General features: G+C 40.9%; 1 protein-coding gene across 1 annotated transcript in view; it reads left to right on the top strand.

The window, feature by feature from the left end:
• Nucleotides 1–20,269, top strand: part of b3glcta (beta 3-glucosyltransferase a) — a 455,564-nt gene that overhangs the window by 397,244 nt on the left and 38,051 nt on the right. The window lies entirely within an intron of this gene.

Here is a 20,269-nt window from a genome sequence, read left to right as displayed (position 1 = left end):
GATATTTAATACAAAAAAAATCAGTTACACAGTTTCACCTTTGCTAGGATTGTGACCTTGGTGTGGTTGAGGGTTTGGGAAACTCAAACCAGGTAGACATAGAGCAATCTGTAAATGACCCTAATGATACTTCAGATTAAACCAAAGAGAACCTTGCCTGAAAGAGGGCCTAGGCAACCTATTACTGGAGCCAGACTAGGGCTGGTATTTGTGTGTGAGGACCTGGTGGTGTAGCCCAAATAGGCTCATTCCCAAGAAGCTGTGTAGAGCCAGATATACAGTTTTGGTATTGGTGTGTATTGATAAAGATGATGAGACACAGTATAGGAGTCAGGTGGAAAACTTTGTTTCTTGGTGCAAAGAGAATTGTCTGAATCTTAACATCAGTGAAACCAAGAAAATGATTATTGACTTTCGCTGCCCCAAAGAGCTATACTGGCAATCGGAAGGTTGCCGGTTTGAATCCCGTAAATGCCAATAGGGACTCTGCTCTGCTGGGCCCTTGAGCAAGGCCCTTAACCTGCAATTGCTGAGCGCTTTGAGTAGTGAGAAAAGAGCTATATAAATGCAAAGAATTATTATTATTATTATTCAGGGAGTGGATGTAGAAGTGGTGTACAGCTGAAGGATTACGCAGATGTATTAAAACATACAATTTTGTTTCCTCTCTGATGATGCTTTCAGACTTATTGCCTTTGTTGTCCAACTTATCTAAGGCTTGGCAGAGGCAAGATGTCAACCTTACTTTGTCCATGTTTTGCAGATAAATTTCGTGTAAAGAGCAATACTTTTGGATGTTTGGATTCGTATCCATTAATGGCTGTAGAATTTCTAATCCATCCGATTGTTCGACGTTTCAATTCTATGTTGCATCGCTTCTCCGTGATCATAAATATAAACCTGACCGAATTGTGGTTTCTTCGAAATGAAATTTGTAGTAGCTTTAATTGTTGTGGGACCACAGATTCTCATAGCATATGGTCCTGAATTGTGTAAATCTACGTTTTGAGCATTGAATGTTGGCGTTCGCGAACAGATTATTGTAGAGTCAGATATTTTGCCTGTAGTGTTTGTTGATTTTACTTTCACCAAACAACAAATCTTTTAATTCTTGCGGATCTGCCTCTTCATTGGGAAGAAACACTACTTTTCCCTGATGGCAATATGAATTAGACGATCTACAAGTCTCCGACTTAAACTTTAAAGCCGAACAATATCTACATACAGTATGTTCAATCTCTTTTCGCTGTTCCATTATTTCACCAAGTAATAATTTCTGTTTGTTATCGCTAATGCAATCTTTACTATCAGTTTTTTGAGACTTTCGAATTTTAGTAATTTCATAATCTCTATCCTGCTCTGCATGTGTATCGCGCCAACGTTTTTGAACCTCTTTACGACATTCTATTTTGTCTTCTACTCTTTTTGTCTTTTATTTCCTAACCCTCTTGGACCTGCTTGGTTTTCAATTCCACTTGGTCCGGGCTGGTTATTACTTTCCTTATTGTCCAAATTTGCACTTAGATTATTATTGTTCTTTTTTAAATTCTTTTCTCTCCAATGCTTTTGGGCCTCTTTTTGACGCGCTGCCCTTTCTTCTTTGCTTAGTCGTTGACGTGTCATGTACGTATAAATTTATTGTCCAGAAAAGGACCACATCGATGGAAACGAATAGATTGTATGTCTAAAATTACTGTTCAGAAAAGCTTCTTTAAAGAATGAAACTGAGGACTTTTCATAAATGACTTTAAATGAGGAAAACATAAAAATATATAAGCGCCGAGAGTGCAGGAGCTGAGAGTGCAGGAACTGTGTCTGCCAAAAGCATTCACACGAATGAAAGGTGAGAGCGCGGGAAGTGTGTCTGACAGGAACATTCACATGAGTTGAGTGGACCATAGGCATGTTTAAAAATGGTTGAGAGGAGGGCGGAACTTGACAAAATCTCTTGGCAATAGTCTCGTCTCGCAGGACTTGAAAAAAATCTCTTGGCAAAAAGTCTCGCCTCAAGATTTCCATTTATAATAGATTTGTTTAAAGAGCTTTTGTAAAATGCCAGATTTCCCCCTGGGGGCAAATAAAGTTCTCTTTATTTATCTATCTTTCTAGAAGGCAACTTTACTGGGATGGAAGAAATAGGAGTTTATGCATTGTAATTTTGAGCAGTGCTGACTATATATAGTCAAACATACCTCTACGCACAAATTTGGCTCTAAACTGCTCGATCAAGAGTGGTCTCTCTCCTACTCCAGAGTTCCCTCATGGGATGAACCCTGGATAAGCAAACAGATACTCACAAGCTCCTGGCTGGTTAAACTGAAGGTAAACCTTTAATATGGTGTTGACATATAGCATTTAAGTAGAAAGTGAACATCAAATTATTTAAATAGAGCTTATGGTATTGGCTAACTTGTCTAGAAAAAAATTAAGTAGATTTTCTTTATCCTCCATCTACTAAGAACCTCCTTTATTTTCTATTAATTTTTGTAAGCAGATCATATATACTTTAGTATTTTGCGGAGTATAGGGTTAGATATGTGTCAATAATTTCTGGCAGATTCAGACAAATTTAATTTTTTTTATATATATATATATATATATATATATTTTATACATTTTATTGTAATCATTCCGTACAAATAGATCAATTTTTACAAAAAATAGGATTAAAAACAAATCAAACCCCACCCCTGAGAAGGAGAGCATAGCCAAAGGAGTAGTACTTAAAGCATGTGAACATACCTAAATTGTTGAGTTTAATAGGGCAATAAAGATAAATGGAGAAGGAAAAGAAATGCGGAAATAATTATTTCTCCTTATTCTAAAATAATATTGATTAGATCCTGCCAGGTTTTGAAAAAGTTCTGTACAGATCCTATTACTGAGAATTTGATTTTTTCCAATTTCAAATAATATAAAACATTGGTTTCCCACTGACTTATAAGAGGAGAGTTAGGATTCTTCCAATTTAACAAAATAAGTCTGCATGCCAAAAGTATAGTGAATGCAATCACAGTTTGCTTGTCCTTCTCCACTTTAAGTCCATGTGGAAGAACACCAAACACAGCTGTTAATGGGTTAGAAGGGATTGTGACACCAAAGCTGTCAGAAAGGCACTTAAAAATTTTGGTCCAAAATGATGTTAATTTGGTGCAGGCCCAAAACGTGTGACCCAGTGAGGCAGGAGCTTGGTTGCAGCGTTCGCAGGTTGGATCTTGCACTGGAAATATTTTGGACAGTTTTAAGCGAGACAGATGAGCTCGATATATAATTTTAAGTTGAATAATTCTATGCTTTGCGCATATGGAGCTCGAGTGAATTCTTTGCATTGCTACCTTCCACTCCTTTTCTGATATATTAAATAAGAGATCTTTTTCCCAATGTCCTCTTGGATCTTTGAAAGTAAGGGACTCTAATTAAATTTTATATACAGTATTGCAGAAATGGTGTCTAAGTCCTCGAAATTGAGCAGTATTTTTTCCAGCATGGTGGAGGGTACGAGATGAGGAAAATTGGGCAGGTTCTGTTTAACAAAGTTTCTAATTTGAAGATAGTGAAAGAAATGTGTAGCTTGAAGGTTAAATATGGAATATAATTGTTCAAAGGATGCAAAGATATTGTCTATATAAAGATCTCTGAGCAATTTAATCCCAAATCTTTTCCAGATATTAAAAACTAGATATATTTGCGAGGGTTGAAAGAGGTGGTTCTCCTGCAGAGGTGCCACGGATAAAAGATTTTCCATCTTAAATCGCTTTCTACATTGGTTCCATATTCTGAGTGAGTGAAGCACAATTGGGTTATTAGTATATTTGCAATAACTTGCATTTATTGGAGCGCAGAGCAGGGAATATAAAGAAGTACTGCAGGATTTTACTTCTATTGCTGACCAAGCCTGTGTATGTTCATCTCTTTGTGTCCAGGTTCTTATAGCTTGTATGTTTGCTGCCCAGTAATAAAACTGAAAAATAGGTAGAGCCATGCCACTTTCTGCCTGAGGTCTTTGTAGGGTCGCTCTTCAGATACGTGAATGTTTTGAGTTCCAAATAAATGAGGTTATGGTTGAGTCTAATTGCTTAAAAAATTATTTATTGATGTGTATTGGAATGTTTTGAAATAAAAAAGAAGCTTAGGAAGGATGTTCATCTTAACAACATTAATTCTTCCAGCTAGAGTGAGATGAAGGATTGACCATCTATGCAAGTCTTGCTTAATCTTTTCCATACAGACGCTGAAATTTTGTTGATAAAGAGCTTTGTGTTTACTTGTGATATTTACCCCTAGGTATTTAAACTGATCTGCTATGGTAAAAGGTAGGGTGTCCAATCTAATATTATATACTTGTGAATTCACTGGAAAGAGTATACTTTTATTCAAATTAATTCTGAGATCAGAGATCTTTTGAAATTCTGTAAGTGCTGTTAAAACTGCAGGCACAGTGTTTTCTGGGTCTGATATATATAAAACCAAATCATCTGCATATAGAGAAATTTTTTGTTCCAGTCCTTCTCTGATAATCCCCTTTATCTGATAAGAATTTTGACAGTGAACTGCCAGTGGTTCAATGGTGATTGCAAACAGCAGTGGTGACAAGGGGCATCCTTGTCTGGTGCCACATTCTAGTTTAAAGTAGTCTGAGCAAATGTTGTTAATACAAACTGAAGCTTCTGGATTGGTATACAGTAGTTTAATCCATGAACAAATATTCGGGCCAAACCCAAATTTCTCCAGTGCAGTGAAAAGGTATTTCCATTCAATCATATCAAATTCTTTTTCTGCATCCAATGATAATATCATCTCTGGGGTGTTTGACTTTGCTGGTGAATGTATTACATTAAACAGGCATAAAAGATTGGAAGATAAGTGTCAGCCTTTAATAAATCCAGTTTGATTCTGTGATATTACCGAAGGCAGCACTTTCTCCATCCTTCTAGCTATAATTTTTGAGAGTATCTTAACATCATTATTCAGAATTGAAATTGGTCTGTATGATGCACATTGTAACAAGTCCTTATTTTGTTTAGGAAAGACGGTGATTAATGCCTGTTGTTCAGAAAGTTTCAGTTGTTCAGTTTCTTTAGTTGTCAAGATGTTGAGTTCTGTATGCAGAGCCTGCCTTTTCCTATGAAGAGCCTCACTTGGGCGCCTGGCTTGTTCTTCATCTATTCTAGTAATTTCGCTTCTTAGCTCTGACACTTTCTTGGTTTCTAATTTATTTCTGTGGGAAAGATATGAAATAATCTGTCCTCTTAAGAAGGCCTTTATAGTTTCCCAGAGTGTTCCTGCAGAAACCTCTGAGTGTGTGTTTGTCTCTAGGAAGAAACTGATTTGTTTGGATATAAATTCTGTGCAGTTCTCGTCTGCTAAAAGAAGTGGGATAAGTCGCCATCTGCGAGGTGAGTGTGAGGGGCATAATGATTTTAGCTCCAAGACCAGAGGTGCATGGTCGGAGATAACAATTGTGTCGTATTTGCAAGATTTAATCGTAGGCAAGAAATTATTATCTATAAAGAAATAATCAATTCTCGAGTAGCTATGATGCACTGGTGAGTAGAATGAATATGTTCTTGAGATTGGGTTTAGAAACCTCCAGGGGTCTGATAAGTTGTGGTCAGTTACAAACTGTGTAATTGTCTTAGTAGTGTTAGATGTCGTCCCCCCTGTGACAGGAGTCCTTCAGTATCTAAGAGTGGATTTAAAACACAATTAAAGTCCCCAGCCATTATAATTTTATGAGTGTTCACATTAGGAATGGATGCAAATAGATTTTGCATGAATTCCATATCATCGACATTGGGTGCATAAACATTTATGAAAATCATTTTACAGTTAAATAAGTTGCCCATGACCATCACATATCTCCCTTAAAATTTTAATGTTCTGAGTTTACAGTTGATAATAAAATCCTGCCGTTTACAGAAATTCCACTTATTAGTAGAAATTCACACCACCCACCAAGTAGTTAGATAGATTATAGATATTGTCATTCATTCACAGTTTGTTCATTTGAAATATTTTGTTACAAGAAGGCAAATATCATTAATTGTCTTCAGTTCCTTCAACATACTGTACTAATTAAAATTAATGTTTACAGATGTCTTTACCTTGTGTGAACAACCATAAATAACCCGTGCCACTTAAAGTACTAATGACTAAGGACACCTCTCTAACTTCAGACAGGGATGTTATTAAACACCTAATAACATTGCATAATTGTAAAACACAATTACTGTAGGACAGCGCTTCTGCACTATAGTAGATCTAAATTTATTTATTCATCAGTCATGTGATTTCCTGCATTGATGTTTCTGCATTAATAAATAGCATTGCATTTTATTCCATAAAAACATATAAAAAAATGTTTCTTTTACATGAAAAATTACATTTTTATTAAATCTCAAAAGTATATTAATGATGCAAATAATAGTAATGATTCATAAAAATAATAATATGAAATGAACAATAATAACAAAAATAATAATAACAGTAATAATAATACTACTGATGATGCCAAAACAGGATATGATCACAAAATGAGTCCTTTTTGTGGTAAATCTTAAAGCACGATGAACAACACAATCCAACATCACAGTCGTGACAATAATAGCATGTTTTTCTTTCTTTCCAGATTTATCCGTTTTTGAACAGTACACTGTACAGGCACAAGTTGGATTCTGGTTTTTCTCTGTTGGAGTTATATAATCAATAAAATATCTACCAATAAGACGCTCTGGATTGATCCACGATGTGCAAGGTCGACCACGTCTCTTTAGCGGTAGTGTGGATGGTGGATGTGCAGCAATGATTTGCTCTACAAGCTGGCATGTAGAGTTTGCATGAGATACAGTTTCGCCAGCTTTTTGTTTATATAAGAATAATTAATTCCAAAGGCACTGTTCCACCAGATGATGAAATATCCTTTTGTAGTATTTTTTTGTTGCCTGCATATAACGGGATAGAAAGTCAATTCTTGATCCGCATGATCTACACCATCCATCATTCTATTGTAGTCGACCATAGCACAAGGCTTCGCAACCTGCTTGCTGCCTTTTTTTTGTACAGTGACTGTAGCTGCATTATGTACAGTGCTAAAAAGACAAACATCTTTCTTGTCTTTCCTGTTCAGCGCAGGTACTTTACCCTTTTGCCAAGCTGCTAGCACACCTTGCTGTAATTTAGCTCTGCCAAAGTCTTCAGGCATGCCCTGATGCTTGGGACGCACTGTTGTATATATGTCAGTTTTTCTTTGCAGCAAGATGGCAAATAGCTCTGGTGAAATATGATAATTGTCCGTGGCTACACAGTAACCTTCATCCAGCAGAATATCTATCAAAGTCAGCACCGATGACGTAGAAATGTTGTACTGATTGTATTTCAGATCAAACATTGTCCTTTTCCCTGTGTACAGAACCTAATTCCAAATGTATCCCATTTTAGATTCACAAAGCTTATAAAGCTTCATACCAAATCTTGCTCTTTTTGACGCAATGTACTATATCCATGACAGTCTGCCCTTATAAGCCATGAGACTTTAATCAGTACTGACATCATGGTCTGGAAAGCAAATGCTCAAAAATTTTGCTACAATGGCCTGGTATATCTCCCAAATTTTCTTCAGTTTGTGTGCTGGATGGGTATTCTTATCAAAGTCATCATTGTTGGTAAAGTACAGATATTTCATAATTAGTGACAACATACACTCAATTTCCTCAAAGAACAGTGTTGCCAAAATTTTGTTCTTAAACCAGTACCATCGCTGTTCAGGTTTTACTACGAGTCCTTGCAACATCAATAAGCCTAAAAAGGCAGAGATACAGTATCATCAGCAGTTACTGGTTCCCATCTTTTTGAACGGGAAAACTGCTTAGGTGTACAGTTATTTGCCCAGCACTGTTTAGCATAACAATTTGTCTCGACAACAATTCTGTCAATCATGTCATCATCCAGGAGTAACTTCACGTAAGTGAGTGGATGTTGGCTGTCAAAATCCACTTTCCTGGCTGCCCCACAAAGTCAAGACAAGGTGGTGCCGGTTTATTTGAAGCAGGGTCAACAGACAGCCAGACATGAGGGTCACTTTTGGATTCATCAGAGTCACTTTTGGGCTCACTGTCCGTTTCAGTTTTACCACCTGAGGATAGATTAACTTCCTCATCACTGCTGATGAGAAGCTCCTCAACATCCTCAATATCACTGCTTGTATCACTAGCAAGAGCATGCAACACCTGGGCTACTGAAAAACATTTCTTATGAGAAGCCATTATTATGGAGAGGGTTACTGATCACACTTACATGTGAGAGGAGAACATGCACCGACACCTTTGCCCATGTAATGCTCGAACATAACGCTTACTCAAGAACTGCGTATAATGTTGCCCAAGTAATGCTCAGGACTTACACTGACAGCACCTTTACAGCTATAGTGATTCTTGTTTCTGACACTTATTCAAATACATCTTTACAGTTGTCCGAGTGACACTCAGGGCTACTGCTTTTAGCATGTTTTTTGCAGCCCATGCAACACTCGGGTCTAACACTAAGGAGGCTACAGATATAAGGGTGCTGTGACTGAAAGGCAACTTTTCAAATAGGCTGCAGTGTTTTAGATTTAGATTTTCTAATTGTTTACATAATAGATGTAATTAAATTCAGTTTCTAATGCTTAACAACATTCTAGTTTCAAGGTGACATATTTAATATTGCTTTCCTAGTAACCACTTTGGGGCAATCAGGAACAGTGCTGTCATGTAAAGATGCATTATATTTAGCTCTTAAAGAGTCCTTCTAAATGTTGCCAAGTGACCCACAGATAAAAACAATGTTGTGCTAATTATGAAAATAACATCCATGGGAGGTAAAAATAAAGGAGAATGCATAGCAGAAAAGATTAACAAAACCAAAAAAAAAACAACCCCCTGCATCTTATCAGCGCTTAACTTCATGGGTTTTTCTATTTCTCAGACACTCTAATACTAAAAGTAATGTATTGCACATCTTTGCCTATCTTTATGTATCTCTCCTCAACCTAATCTTTTTTTCTCCTCAATGACCCTTTTTCTGAGTTCTCCTCTCAGTTCTAGTGTCACTTGTGTTTCAAGGTATTTTCAACCTACCGTGGTCTCTTCCAGCCAAGTCTGTGTAGTAGAAAATAACATTAATTGAAGAAAAAAACGTATCCCCTACTAGGACTCTTTGAGTCAATAATCAGGCAGGAGAAAACTTATTCCTTGAGTCATTAATTGCTCTTAATCAAATGCTTGAATTGGGAGCATTCATCACAGCAGTCTGTTACAAAATGACTAGACTGGTCAAAATAATAAGGACAGAGGTCAATTTTATAAACAACTGAATTAACATTTCCTCTGATTGGTTCATTGGTCTACACCCAAATGACCTATTGAAGAAAAGTCGATTTTATCATACTGTTGTTGTTCTTATACCATTAAGTTTAGCCAGCACCCTTGAAAGTTCTGTGTATGTGAGAACTGTTCAGTGTTGTTGTTTACAGGACATCTGCCGATCTCTTAGTACATTTGGTGTATTACATTAACCTTCTCCTGGTACATCCTTGTCTTTGTTGTTCACTTAACCTTTATCTGGCTTGAATAGGTTTATGACATTTATTAACCCTTTTATACTTCTAAGATAGATGCTGTATTTTAATATGGAAAGCATACTGACATACTTGACTATTTTGCCTCAAAATTATTCTCTCACATCTGAGAATCCTTACTGGTTAAGGGTCAACTTTTCTTTGGATGGTGGCTTCTGGTGTCCCTGAACATTCTGGAGCTTTAAAACTTCCACCCCTTAAAAGCAGCTTATCTGTTGCCTGTTGCCTGCCTTACTTCAGAGACAACACTGTTTCCATCCATCCAGGCTTGGAACCTGTGCCACCTCCTGTTAACCAGGAAATCTTCTTTCCTTCTTCATTAGAGAGTCAAACATTCTTGACATATGGCTATCTTCCTCATATGACCTCTTTCTCTTTTAGAATTACACTCAGTCCTATCCCAAACATGTGCCCACCCTTTCCTTCTTGTCAGAATCTTGGAAACAGGCAGCTGTGCACCTGCCATAATTAAGATTTTCAACAGTCAGAAACTTGGGTCTAAGAGTTAAGTTGCTGGTTTCACATAAATCATAATAAATGGCAAAAATCTTTTCTTTGTATTTAATATAATGTTATGTATAGTGTGGAAAGAGAGGAGAATTGTGATTCAAGAGTAATGTATCTAGAAAATGACTTCTTGGTCTGCAATTTCAACTTGTCTGAATTATTAATAAATAAATTAAATTAACCATTGATGTGAATATTAGAAGGAATTGTACCTAGCAACTATGATGTAATAGATTTTAGGCTAAATGCCATTCTAATTTTGCTTTTCTTATTATTTGGAATAATACTCGGAACGGGTCATGTCCTGGACATCCTTATAATGATTAATCTTCTCAGTGTATGCAAAGGAGTAATGTTACAATTGTGTTGTTTTACCAGTTTTTTTTAACAGTCTGATTTGAAGCAACCTGTTGCAGAATTTAATTTGTTTTTCCAGTCTGACCTTTCTGAAAGAAATGTTTCTTCCTTATCTAGTTTATAAGAAGATTTACATCTCTCTCATAAGAAAAGAGAGACATTGATGTCTTGTTTAAAAAAAATAACCTATAGATGCTCCTTGCTCTTTCTTCCCTCATAGATGCACCCTGAAAATCACATCTTATTTTTAAGTGCTCTTTACACAGCTCTTGTAATTCCAAAAATAGCTACCAGATGGAAAATTGTTCCCTATAAAAGTCCATTACAAGAAATGCAAATGCTTCATATCTTATTCTTGTTAAGATGTTGATTTTCTTCCCTCAATAATATGGAAGCCTATGGAATACCATTTAATCCAAAATGAAATAAAGAAAATATCAATTATGAAATAAATAATGGTACACAAAAATACAGCATTATATACATAGTATAATTTATATATATATATATATATATATATATATATATATATATATATATATATATATATATATATATATATAAATGAGTCAGTAGTGTGGCAGATGGCCGGGACTTTTTTGACACTGTATCCGGGGGAGCAGCCATGGGATGCACACTACGTTCCCCAGGACAATTGGTGGCAGCCCCTCTGCGTTGCATCAGGGCCAATATTTTGGAAAACCAGAGCTCATTCCTGTTGGGCTCCGTGGCCACCGCCAGGAGCTGCATGGCCTAACAAGCCCGTCTGGGTGGGAATGCAGCCATACCCGGAGGTGCAGCCGGAAGTAGGTCAACAAGCAGCTGCAGTACTTCCGGGTGGGCTATAAAAGGAGCCGACAGTCACCACTCTGGGTACCAGAATCAGGAGGAGGAGGACGAAGCTGCCTTGGAGAAGTTGAGATGAAAGAAGAGTGTTTTGTGGTGGTGTTTTGCTTTGTGCTTTTGTATGTTTTGGGACTGTGTTAGGGCTGAGGGACACGGGGAAGACGTGGCCCCCAGCTGAAGAATAAAACTATTTTTTTTGCTTTTAACATGCCTCTGTTGTCAGTCTGTGTCAGGTTGGGCACATATATAGCGCCCTTTGCCACAATAAAAAAACTGCAATTAAAGTCATGTAATTGTTATGAAAAGTCATCTAATTATTATGAAATACAATGTCATTATATTATTGTTATTACAGGTTTTATTTCATGATGGCCATTTTTTCAAAAACCTTATTTTTCACAATGTGACTTTTCCAAATGGAGCATATATTTTTATTTTATTTATTTTTCCAGTGCCTCTTTTCATGATGGTTTTGTCCAACGGGCTCTGCCTTTTCCTATTGAATAATCCTTTGCTGTCAATTACTTTTGCCTGGTATAAGTGGTAGGCTACCAAAAATCATTTAGCACCACTTGTACTTTTTCACATTCAAACTGCCAAAGCATGAAGGTAGAAAGGGTTGGGATAGTTAGTTTTGGAAATGATATATATAGAGATAATATAACATATTGTAACTGTACTTAGCAATGGGTGTGTTTTTTAAATGATAATAACTGAACATTAACAACCTCACTGTTCTCATTTACATTCCACAGGAATTGCCTGGTAAAGTAAGACCTGTTGTTAGTTGCATGCTGACACAGGTCACATTTAATGTCACACTGCCAGTGTATCTGTGATAGCCCTTTCATAGTCATTCTGTCTCTCCGTCTCTTTTACTCTTTCCAATTCAGTAAGAATAACCCACTATCTTCTCTCTGAAAGTTTCTACCTATCGTCTTGAATGTTATTGAGGCTTGTGGAATCCAGGGGCTCCCTCCCTGTTTCCTTCTAAAGGGTTTCTGTCAGCCAAGCATTTAGCCTCACGGCACACCGCCACCAATCTGGAATGGAATGTCGCCCACAACATGATGCCATTTTAAAACAATTGATCTATGCATCGGGAATGCTCAGACAGATAAGTGATCTTCAAAATGTTCATGCTGATGAAGAGATTCTGGGGTAATGTAAGCTCAGTGGAATTTCTAGTCTCACTTTTGGTATTAATGTGTGCTTTTGTGATTTCTTCAAGGGCATTTACCTGTAGACACAGTGCTCAGTCAGTCTTAAAAGACTAACAAATCCTTCATCAACGTCAACATTTTGAAGATCACTTCTCTGTCTGTGCATTTCCAATATGTATCCAACTGGTCTCAAAATAGAGTAGTGTTTCTCAACCTAGTGGGTTGGCACCCTGCCCGGGATTGGTTCCTGCCTTGTGCCCTGTGTAGGCTGGGATTGGCTCCAGCAGACCCCCGTGACCCTGTGTTCGGATTCAGCGGGTTGGAAAACGGATGGATGGATGGTTTCTCAACATTTTTGGTATCACAACTCATTTTTTTCCTCACAAAACTATTGATCGTCTAAGGGTGGGGGCTTCCCCATGGTAATTCAAGCACATCGTCAAAGCTTGGATTGAGCACGATCATCAGAACTGCAACCCACTATCACTATAAACAATAACAGCTCACAACCCATCAGCAGCAGCCTGTGACCCATTGGGTTTGAGAAATGCTTCACTAGAGGTTTATAGATTGCAAGGCTGTATCTGTGCTGCTCCGATTATCCTGGGAGGGCACACTGAAATGATCTCCTTTCTCTTACATTACATGATCTATAGAGAGCCAGAGTTATCATACTGCAGAAAATGTAACTTTTGAAAGAGTACAGAAAAGCTGCTACATGAGTAGATAATTTTCCTTAGTGCTTTGTAGGTTTGGACGGCGTTTTCCCTCGCCCAGACGCGGGTCACCGGGGCCCCCATCTGGAGCCAGGCCTGGAGGTGGGGCTTGATGGCGAGCGCCTGGTGGCTGGGCTTGCACCCATGGGCTTGGCCGGGCACAGCCCGAAGAGGCAACGTGGGTCCCCCTTCCCAGGGGCTCACCACCTATGGGAGGGACCAAGGAGGTCGGGTGCAGCGTGAGTTGGGTGGTGGCCGAAGGCGGGGACCTTGGCGGTCCGATCCTCGGCTACAGAAGCTGGCTCTTGGGACATGGAATGTCACCTCTCTGAAGGGGAAGGAGCCTGAGCTAGTGCGCGAGGTCGAGAGGTTCCAGCTAGATATAGTCGGGCTCACCTCGACGCACAGCTTGGACTCTGGAACCAATCTCCTTGAGAGGGGCTGGACTCTCTACCACTCTGGAGTTGCCCCCAGTGAGAGGCGCCGAGCTGGTGTGGGCATACTTATTGCCCCCCGACTTGGAGCCTGTTCATTGGGGTTTACCCCGGTGGACGAGAGGGTAGCCTCCCTCCGCCTTCAGGTGAGGGGACGGGTCCTAACTGTTGTTTGTGCGTATGCACCGAACAGCAGTTTGGAGTACCCACCCTTTTTGGAGTCCCTGGATGGGGTGCTAAAGGGCTTACCTCCTGGGGACACCCTCGTACTGCTGGGAGACTTCAATGCTCATGTGGGCAATGACAGTGAGACCTGGAAGGGCGTGATTGGCAGGAATGACCCCCCCGATCTGAACCCAAGCGGTGTTTTGTTATTGTACTTCTGTGCTCGTCACGGATTGTCCATAACGAACACTATGTTCAAGCATAGGGGTGTTCATATGTGCACTTGGCACCAGGACACCCTAGGCCTCAGTTCGATGATCGACTTTGTGGTCATGTCGTCGGACTTGTGGCCACATGTCTTGGACACTCGGGCGAAGAGAGGGGCGGAGCTGTCAACTGATCACCACCTGATGGTGAGTTGGCTTCGATGGTGGGGAAGGATGCCGGTCAGGCCTGGTAGGCCCAAACATGTTGTGAGGGTGTGCTGGGAACGTCTGGCAGAGTCCCCTGTTAGAATTAGCTTCAACTCCCACCTCCGGCAGAACTTCGACCACGTCCTGAGGGAGGTGGGGGACATTGAGTCCGAATGGTCCATGTTCCGTGCCTCTATTGTTGAGGCGGCTGACCAGAGCTGTGGCCGTAAGGTGGTCGGTGCCTGTCGTGGCGGCAATCCCCGAACCCGTTGGTGGACACCGGCGGTGAGGGATGCTGTCAAGCTGAAGAAGGAGTCCTACCGGACTCTTTTGTCCTATGGGACTCTGGAGGCAGCTAATAGGTACTGGCAGGCCAAGCGGAATGCGGCTTTGGTGGTTGCTGAGGCAAAAACTCGGGCGTGGGAGGAGTTTGGGGAGGCCATGGAGAACGACTTTCTGATTGCTTCAAGGAGATTCTGGTCCACCGTCTGGCGTCTCAGAAGGGGGAAGCAGTGCAGTGTCAACACTGTATATGGTGGGGATGGTGCGCTGCTGACCTCGACTCAGGACATTGTGGGTCGGTGGGGGGAGTACTTCAAAGACCTCCTCAATCCCACTAACATGCCTTCCAATGAGGAAGCAGAGCCTGGAGAGTCGGAGGTGGGCTCCCCCATCTGTGGGACTAAGGTCACCGAGGTGGTCAAAAAACTTCTTGGTGGCAGGGCCGGAGGTGGATGAGATACGCCCGGAGTTACTCAAGGCTCTCGATGTTGTAGGACTGTCTTGGTTGGCACGTCTCTGCAACATCGCATGGACATCGGGGACAGTGCCTCTGGATTGTCAGACCAGGGTGATGGTCCCCCTCTTTAAGAAGGGGGACTAGAGGGTGTGTTCCAACTACAGAGGGATCACACTCCTCAGCCTCCCTGGAAAAGTCTATTCGGGGGTTCTGGAGAGGAGGGTCCGTCAGATAGTCGAACCTCGGATTCAGGAGGAACAGTGTGGTTTTCGTCCTGGTCGCAGAAAGGTGGACCTGCTCTACACCCTTAACAGAGTCCTGGAGGGTGCATGGGAGTTTGCCCAACCAGTCTACATGTGTTTTGTGGACTTGGAAAAGGCATTCGACCGTGTCCCTCGGGGAATCCTGCCGGGGGTGCTCCAGGAGTATGGGTTACCAGACCCCCTGATAAGGGCTGTTCGGTCCCTGTACAACCAGTGTCAGAGCTTGGTCCGCATTGCCGGCAGTAAGTCGAACCCATTTCCAGTGAGAGTTCGACTCCTCCAGGGCTGCCCTTTGTCACCGATTCTGTTCATAACTTTTATGGACAGAATTTCTAGGAACAGCCAGGGTGTTGAGGGGGTCCGGTTTGGTGGACTCAGGATTGGGTCACTGCTTTTTGCCGATGATATTGTCCTGTTTACTTCATCAGGCTGTGATCTTCAGCTCTTTCTGGATCGGTTCGCAACTGAGTGTGAAGCGGCTGGGATGGGAATCAGCACCTCCAAATCCGAGACCATGGTCCTCAGCCGGAAAAGGGTGGAGTGCCCTCTCAGGGTGGGAGGCGAGATCCTGCCCCAAGAGGAGGAGTTCAAGTATCTTGGGGTCTTGATCACGAGTGAGGGAAGAATGGAGCGTGAGATCGATAGGTGGATCGGTGCGGCATTGATCTGTCATGGTGAAAAAGGAGCTGAGCCGTAAGGCAAAGCTCTCAATTTGCCAGTCGATCTATGTTCCTAGACTCACCTATGGTCATGAGCTATGGGTAGTGACCAAAAGAACGAGATCGCAAATACAAGCGGCTAAAATGAGTTTCCTCTGCAGGGTGTCTGGGCTTTCCCTTAAAGATAGGGTGAGAAGCTCAGTCATCCGGGAGGGGCTCAGAGTAGAGCTGCTGCTCCTCCGCATCGAGAGGAGTCAGAGGCGGTGGCTCGGGCATCTGATCAGGATGCCTCCTGGACGCCTCCCTGGTGAGGTGTTCCGGGCACGTCCAACCGGGAGGAGGCCCCGGGGAAGACCCAGGACACGCTGAAGGAACTATGTCTCCCGGCTGGCCTTGGAAAGCCTCGGGATTCTCCCGGAACAGCTAGAAGAAGTGGCTGGGGAGAGGGAAGTCTGGGCACCTCTGCTCAAGCTGCTACCCCCGCGACCCGACCTCGGATAAGCGGAAGAGGATGGATGGATGGCTTTCTAGGTGACAGACTTTTTTTAGTTATTCCTGTACAGAATGAAGGATTCTTTTTTTACTTTGCTTTGCTTTAATATATTCTACTCTTATTTTCATTTTAAATGTGCCTTAATTTATTTTGAATCCAGAGTGGCAGAGGGGTAGTTGTAACCTTTTTAAAATGCAATAAATGTATGCATCCTTTAGTTAAAATGCAGCTGTTTACATGTAGTGGTATAATTAAATGAACCTGAATGTGCATACTGTGGTGGTGATCTGACCAAAAGTAGTTTTAGCAGCTGATTTTAATGAGGCATCGTACTTTTACCAAAGGCCTGGCTTCATGAATGCTGATGAGTCGACCTTGGCAATTTTAACTTAGTAGAGAGTGAGAGTGTCATTTACATTTTGAAGTTAAAAAATAACATAGATACAGTGCATCCGGAAAGTATTCACAGCACATCACTTTTTCCACATTTTTGTTATGTTACAGCTTTATTCCAAAATGGATTAAATTCATTTTTTCCTCAGAATTCTACACACAACACCCTATAATGACAACGTGAAAAAAGTTTATTTGAGATTTTTGCAAATTTATTAAAAATAAAAAAATTGAGAAAGCACATGTACATAAGTATTCACAGCCTTTTCCGTGAAGCTCGAAATTGAGCTCAGGTGCATCCTGTTTCCCCTGATCATCTTTGAGATGTTTCTGCAGCTTAATTGGAGTCCACCTGTGGTAAATTCAGTTGACTGGACATGATTTGGAAAGGCACACACCTGTCTATATAAGGTCCCACAGTTGACAGTTCATGTCAGAGCACAAACCAAGCATGAAGTCAAAGGAATTGTCTGTAGACCTCCGAGACAGGATTGTCTCGAGGCACATATCTGGGGAAGGTTACAGAAAAATTTCTGCTGCTTTGAAGGTCCCAATGAGCACAGTGGCCTCCATCATCCGTAAGTGGAAGAAGTTTGAAACCTCCAGGACTCTTCCTAGAGCTGGCCGGCCATCTAAACTGAGCGATCGGGGGAGAAGGGCCTTAGTCAGGGAGGTGACCAAGAACCCGATGGTCACTCTGTCAGAGCGCCAGAGGTCCTCTGTGGAGAGAGGAGAACCTTCCAGAAGGACAACTATTTCTGCAGCAATCCACCAATCAGGCCTGTATGGTAGAGTGGCCAGACGGAAGCCACTCCTTAGTAAAAGGCACATGGCATCCTGCCTGGAGTTTGCCAAAAGGCACCTGAAGGACTCTCAGACCATGAGAAAGAAAATTCTCTGGTCTGATGAGACAAAGATTGAACTCTTTGGTGTGAATGCCAGGCGTCACGTTTGGAGGAAATCTGGCACCATCCCTACAGTGAAGCATGGTGGTGGCAGCATCATGCAGTGGGGAAGTTTTTCAGCGGCAGGAACTGGATGAAAACCTGCTCCAGAGCGCTCTTGACCTCAGACTGGGGCGACGTTTCATCTTTCAGCAGGACAACGACCCTAAGCACACAGCCAAGATATCAAAGGAGTGGCTTCAGGACAACTCTGTGAATGTCCTTGAGTGGCCCAGCCAGAGCCCAGACTTGAATCCGATTGAACATCTCTGGAGAGATCTTAAAATGGCTGTGCACCGACGCTTCCCATCCAACCTGATGGAGCTTGAGAGGTGCTGCAAAGAGGAATGGGTGAAACTGGCCAAGGATAGGTGTGCCAAGCTTGTGGCATCATATTCAAAAAGACTTGAGGCTGTAATTGCTGCCAAAGGTGCATCGACAAAGTATTGAGCAAAGGCTGTGAATACTTACGTACATGTGATTTCACCGTTTTTTTATTTTTAATAAATTTGCAAAAACCTCAAGTAAACTTTTTTCACGTTGTCATTATGGGGTGTTGTGTGCAGAATTCTGAGGAAAAAAATGAATTTAATCCATTTTGGAATAAGGCTGTAACATAACAAAGAAATGTATAAAGATACAGAAATGTATAAAGTCTTTTAAGTGATTAGTTAACAAATAGACAATTACAGTTAGGTCCATAAATATTTGGACAGAGACAACGTTTTTCTAATTTTGGTTCTGTACATTACCACAATGAATTTTAAATGAAACAACTCAGATGCAGTTGAAGTGCAGACTTTCAGCTTTAATTCAGTGGGGTAAACAAAACGATTGCATAAAAATGTGAGGCAACTAAAACATTATTTTAACACAATGCCTTCATTTCAGGGGTTTAAAAGTAGTTGGCCAAATTAAATAACTGGAAATAAAATGTTCATTTCTAATATTTGGTTGAAAACCCTTTGCTGGCAGTGACAGCCTGAAGTCTTGAACTCATGGACATCACCAGATGCTGAGTTTCCTCGTTTTTAATGCTCTATCAGGCCTTTACTGCAGCGGCTTTCAGTTGCTGTTTGTTTGTGGGCCTTTCTGTCTGAAGTTTAGTCTTCAACAAGTGAAATGCATGCTCAATTGGGTTAAGATCAGGCGACTGACTTGGCCATTCAAGAATTTTCAACTTCTTTGCTTTAATAAACTCCTGGGTTGCTTTGGCTGTATGTTTTGGGTCATTGTCCATCTGTATCATGAAACACCGCCCAATCAATTTGACTGCATTTAGCTGGATTTGAGCAGACAGTATGTCTCTGAACACCTCAGAATTCATTCGGCTGCTTCTGTCCTGTGTGACATCATCAATAAACACTAGTGTCCCATTGCCACTGGCAGCCATGCACGCCCAAGCCATCACACTGCCTCCACCGTGTTTTACAGATGATGTGGTATGCTTTGGATAATGAGCTGTTCCACGCCTTCTCCATACTTTTTTCTTGCCATGATTCTGGTAGAGGTTGATCTTGGTTTCATCTGTCTAAAGAGTGTTTTTCCAGAACTGTGCTGGCTTTTTTAGATGATCTTTAGCAAAGTCCAATCTTGCCTTTCTATTCTTGAGGCTTATGAGTTGCTTGTACCTTGCAGTGCACCCTCTGTATTTACTTTCATGCAGTCTTCTCTTTATGGTTGACTTGGATATCGATACGCCTACCCCCTGGAGAGTGTTGTTCACTTGGTTGGCTGTTGTGAAGGGGTTTCTCTTCACCATGGAAATGATTCTGCGATCATCCACCACTGTTGTCTTCCATGGACATCCAGGTCTTTTTGTGTTGCTGAGTTCACCAGTGCTTGCTTTCTTTCTCAGGATGTACCAAACTGTAGATTTTGCCACTCGTAATATTGTAGCAATTTCTCGCATGGGTTTTTTCTCTTTTCACAGCTTAAGGATGGCTTCTTTCACCTGCATGGAGAGCTCCTTTGACCGCATGTTGTCTGTTCACAGCAAAATCTTCCACATGCAAGCAAATCGACTCCAGGCCTTTTATCTGCTTAATTGATAATAACATAACGACGGACTTTTCCACACCTGCCCATGAAATAGCCTTTGAGTCAATTGTCCAATTACTTTTGAGCCCCTGAAATGAAGGGATTGTGTTCAAAAAATGCTTTAGTTGCCTCACATTTTTATGCAATCGTTTTGTTCACCCCACTGAATTAAAGCTGAAAGTCTGCACTTCAACTGCTCTGAGTTGTTTCATTTAAAATTCATTGTGGTAATGTACAGAACCAAAATTAGAAAAAAGTTGTCTCTGTCCAAATATTTATGGACCTAACTGTATATGTGAATTAGTGTCACATATTTTTCTGATTGTTCTTTTTATGATTATATACACTATATAAATGTTCTCTATTATATTCTGACTTAGAGAAACAAGAGCTTAACAGAATGGTTAAAGGCTTTATTGTTTTGTTTGTTCTCAAGCCTTACGTTGTGTCATCAAATGCTTTACTAGTACGAGTAGAGAAGTTCAAACATATTACATATTGTTAAAGTACATTTATTATTAGAT

This window comes from Erpetoichthys calabaricus, chromosome 4, assembly GCF_900747795.2.
Source record: "Erpetoichthys calabaricus chromosome 4, fErpCal1.3, whole genome shotgun sequence".
In the NCBI taxonomy this organism is placed as follows: domain Eukaryota; kingdom Metazoa; phylum Chordata; class Cladistia; order Polypteriformes; family Polypteridae; genus Erpetoichthys; species Erpetoichthys calabaricus.
The sequence above is the reverse complement of the archived record's forward strand: the minus strand, read 5'-3'. Positions and strand labels throughout refer to the sequence as shown.